At 42.2% G+C, this 4,912-nt stretch overlaps 1 non-coding gene across 1 annotated transcript; it reads left to right on the top strand.

The window, feature by feature from the left end:
* The first annotated feature begins 4,409 nt into the window (after nucleotides 1-4,409).
* LOC112708525 (small nucleolar RNA R71) lies at nucleotides 4,410-4,516 on the top strand. The gene has a single exon (XR_003156379.1). It is a non-coding gene; the product is annotated as a small nucleolar RNA R71 (small nucleolar RNA).
* Nucleotides 4,517-4,912: the final 396 nt, after the last annotated feature.

Here is a 4,912-nt window from a genome sequence, read left to right as displayed (position 1 = left end):
TTATAAATCTTGGTATTTTCATAGGCTTGAGACCTAAACTCTTCCATTTCTTGAAGCTGCAAAACCCTCTTTTCACCAGCAGTGGTGCTGTCTAGGTTCTGTGGTTTAAGAGCCCAGGAGGCCTTGTGCTCCAGCTCTAATGGCAAGTGACAGGCCTTGCCGTATACCAGTTGATATGGGGACATCCCAATTGGTGTTTTGAAGGCTGTCCTGTATGCCCAAAGAGCATCATCTAGCTTCTTTGCCCAGTCCTTTCTTGATATCCCCACAGTCTTTTCCAAGATCCTTTTCAACTCTCGGTTATATATCTCTGTTTGCCCACTTGTTTGGGGATGATAAGGTGTGGCAACTTTATGCTTCACCCCATATCTTAGGAGTAGGGTTTCCAATGGTCTATTGCAGAAATGGCTCCCTCCATCACTGATGAGGGCTCGTGGGACTCCAAATCTGGTGAAGATATTCCTTCGAAGAAAGTTTATGACTACCTTGTTGTCATTGGTTGGGGTTGCCACGGCCTCCACCCACTTAGATACATAGTCTACTACCACCAAGATATACTTATTCGAATATGAGGGTGGAAATGGTCCCATGAAGTCGATCCCCCATATATCAAACAGTTCAAGCTCTAGAATGTATTGCTGTGGCATCTCATTTCTCTTGGGTAGATTGCCAGTCCTTTGGCACTCATTGCAGCTTCTCACCAATTCCTTAGCATCCATGAAGATAGTGGGCCAGAAGAACCCACATTGCAGTACCTTTGCGGCAGTTCTTTCTCCTCCAAAATGACCTCCATAGCTATCACTATGACAACTCCACAAGACCTCTCGTCCTTCTTCTTCTAAGATACACCTCCTAAGGATTTCATCTGAGCATTTCTTGAAGAAATAGGGTTCATCCCAAATGAAATACTTAGCATCATTGATGAGTTTTCTTCTTTGATATTTGTTGATTCCAGGGGGTAAGTCAACGGCTGCTTTAAAATTGGCAATATCTGCAAACCAGGGTGCTTTGTGAACCATCATTAACTGTTCATCCGGGAAAGACTCATTTACACTTGTATCATGGGTATCATCCTTCTCACAAGGGATTCTGGATAGATGATCTGCTACCTTATTCTCTACACCCTTTTTGTCTCTAATCTCGATGTTGAATTCCTACAATAATAAGATCCATCTAATTAGTCTTGGTTTTGATTCCTATTTGGCAAATAGATATTTGAGTGCTGTGTGATCAGTGAAAACAATAACTTTAGAGCCAATAAGGTATGATCTAAATTTGTCAAATGCAAAAACTATTGCCAGCAACTCCTTTTCGGTGGTGGTATAATTCTGTTGAGCATCATTGAGGACCTTGTTGGCATAGTATATGACATGCACCAAATTCTCTTTTCTCTGTCCTAACACTGCCCCAACTGCGAAATCAGATGCATCACACATCAATTCGAATGGTAGATTCCAATCAGGTGGGGTGATGATAGGGGCAGAGGATAGCCTCTTTTTCAAGTTTTCAAATGCTAGCATGCATCTCTCATCAAAGATAAATGGTGTATCAGACATTAGGAGGTTGCTTAAGGGCTTGGCTATCTTTGAAAAATCTTTAATAAACCTTCTATAAAAACCAGCATGTCCCAGAAAGCTCCTAATTGCCTTGACGTCACTTGGTGGAGGTAATTTTTCAATTAGCTCCACCTTAGCTCTGTCTACCTCAATGCCTTGGTTAGAGACTTTATGGCCAAGGACTATTCCATCTGTCACCATGAAGTGACATTTTTCCCAATTCGAGACTAAGTTGGTCTCTTGACATCTTTTTAATACCAAGGCAAGATGGTTTAGGCAATTAGGAAAGGAATCTCCGAATACTGAGAAGTCATCCATGAAAACTTCAATGAAATTCTCTATCATATCTGAGAAGATGGAAAGCATGCAGCGTTGAAAAGTTTCAGGTGCATTACATAGCCCAAATGGCATGCGCCTATAGGCAAACACTCCATAGGGGCAGGTGAATGATGTTTTCTCTTGGTCTGTTGGATCAACCACTATTTGGTTATATCCTGAATAACCATCTAAAAAACAATAGTATGCATGTCCTGGAAATCTTTCCAGCATCTGATCCATGAAAGGAGTGGGAAATGATCTTTTCTTGTGGCTTCATTGAGCTTTCTGTAGTCAATACACATCCTCCATCCTGTGATGGTTCTTGTAGGGATTAGCTCATTTCTTTCGTTGGGCACCACAGTGATTCCTCCTTTCTTGGGAATCACTTGAACTGGGCTGACCCATGGGCTATCTGATATTAGATAGATTACTCCTCCCTGCCACAACTTCATGACTTCTTTTTGTACTACTTCCTTCATAGCTGGATTTAACCTTCTTTGGGGCTGAATGGAAGGTTTGGCATCCTCCTCCAAAAGTATCTTATGCATGCATATGGCTGAGCTGATTCCCTTCAAGTCAGTAAGTGTCCATCCAATGGCATCCCTATGTTTTTGTAAGACTTGAAGCAACCTTTCCTCTTGTTCTTGGCTGAGGGCTGAGTTTATGATCACTGGATAACTTCTATTTTCTCCCAAGTATGCGTACTTGAGAGTGGGTGACAGTGTCTTCAGCTCAAGTTTAGGTACTTCTTTTCTTTCATCCTTTTCTTCTAGTGTGCCTTGAACATGCATTTTAGCGGCTGCAGCCTCTTCGCTTGATGTTAATTCTTCTTTTGTTAATGCTTCAAGTTCTTCTTCAAGAGTTTCTTGCACCAAAGCCTCCACCGAATCCAACCTCATACATTCTCCCAATGAGTTGTGTGGGTAACTCATGCCCTTAAACACATTGAATGTCATTTTCTCCTCATGTAATCTAAGGACAAGTTCACCCTTTTGGACATCAATAATAGCTCCGGCAGTGGCCAAGAATGGCCTTCCCAGGATGATGGAAGTCTTAGCTCCTTCCTCCATGTCTAATACTACGAAATCTGCTGGAAAGATGAAGTCTCCCACCTTCACCAACAAGTCTTCTACTATTCCATGGGGAAACTTGAATGATCTGTCTGCTAGTTGCAGGGCCATTCTTGTTGGTTTGGCTTCCTCTATCTTCATTTTTTTCATCATTGCTAAGGACATTAGATTTATGCTGGCTCCTAGATCACACAGAGCCTTTTCCACTGTGATTTCCTATATGATACAAGGGATTTGGAAGCTCCCAGGATCCTTCAATTTCTGGGATAATTTATGTTGGATGATGGCACTGCATTCTTCGGTGAGTACCACAGTCTCATTGTTCTTCCAGCTTCTCTTCTTGGTCATCAATTCCTTCAAGAACTTGGCATAGAGTGGCATTTGCTCTATTGCTTCAGCAAAGGGTATGTTTATTTGTAGTTTCTTGAAGATTTCCAAGAATCTTGAGAATTGGTTATCCTCTCCCCTCTTTTTTAATTGCAGCTGCTGGGGGTATGGAGCTTTTGAAAGGCATGGTTCGAGCGCTTCTCCTTCTTGGTGTGACTTAGGGATGGAGATTCGAGCTCCCTCTTGTCCCTTATCTTCTTCATCCAAATTCTTCTCTGGTGGTTTCTTGTGGATCTCCTTCAATTCCTTCCCATTTCTGAGGGTGATGGCTTGACATTCCTCCCTTGGTGCTGAGTTAATGTTGCTGTAATTATTGTGTCCAGGGGTTTGCTTGAATAAGAACTCAATCTGTGTTTCAAGTTTCTTGATGGCAGCATCTTGATTCTGCATGTTGGATTGCACTTCTTCCCGGAAAGCTTTACTCTCTTGAATTTATCTACATAGATCTTCAAGTAGAGCCTCAATCTTTGAAAGTCTATCTTCTGTTAGTGATGGTGGGTTGAGATTAGGTGGTTGAGAAGGGTGGTTAGGTGGTTGTTGATAGGGTCTCTATGAGGTATGTTGGTGAGTTACATTGTTGTTGGAGTTGAGGTTGTGGCGTCTCTGGTCTTGACCTTGGTCTTGTTGATTTCCCCAACCAAAGTTGGGATGATTTCTCCATCCAGAGTTGTAGGTTTTGGAGTATGGGTCATGGATTTGTCTAGGTGAGTTTCCAACATAGTTGGCTTGTTCCCAGTCACATTCTTCTCCTATATTCACTCCTTCTTGAGTTGGTGATGAAGTGATGACTGCTGCAACTTGGTTTTCATCCACCTTCTTGGTGAAATCTGCTAGCTGCTTGGTGATCATCTTATTTTGAGCTAGCAATGCATCCATGTGGTTCAGCTCCATTACTCCTCGAGTGTTACTTCTTTCAAAGGCATAGAAGTAGTCATTCTCAGCTACTGTTTCAATGACATCTATGGCTTCTTCAATGGTTTTCTTCTTGTTTAGAGAGCCCCCTAATGAATGATCTACAGCCTTCTTTGACTCATAGGAAAGACCTTCATAGAAAATGTGAAGTTGAACCCTTTCATTGAACATATCTGGTGGGCATCTTCTTGTTAAGTCCTTGAACCTCTCTCATGCCTCATAGAGAGTCTCACTATCTTGTTGCCTGAAAGTCTACACCTCAGCTCTCAGCCTGTTAATTCTTTGAGGAGGGTAGAATCTTACCAAAAATTTGTTCACCACATCTTCCCAATTTGTCAAGCTCTCCTTTGGAAAGGATTCGAGCCACTTGGATGCCTTATCCCTGAGTGAAAAAGGGAACAATAGTAGCCTATAAACATCTGGGTGGACTCCATTAGACTTCATAGTGTCACAAATTCTCAGGAAGGTGGTTAGATGTTGATTGGGGTCTTCTTGAGCACTTCCTCCAAATGAGCAGTTGTTCTGAACAAGGGTGATGAGCTAGGGTTTTAGTTCAAAGTTGTTGGCATGTATGGTGGGCTTCTGGATGTTACTTCCACAGTTTTCTAGATTTGGATTGATGTAGGAGCCTAGAACTCTCCTTTCTTTCCCAGCATGATTTGCAGGGCC

This window comes from Arachis hypogaea, chromosome 8 (genome assembly GCF_003086295.3).
Source record: "Arachis hypogaea cultivar Tifrunner chromosome 8, arahy.Tifrunner.gnm2.J5K5, whole genome shotgun sequence".
In the NCBI taxonomy this organism is placed as follows: domain Eukaryota; kingdom Viridiplantae; phylum Streptophyta; class Magnoliopsida; order Fabales; family Fabaceae; genus Arachis; species Arachis hypogaea.
This window is presented reverse-complemented; position numbering and strand designations above follow the sequence as displayed.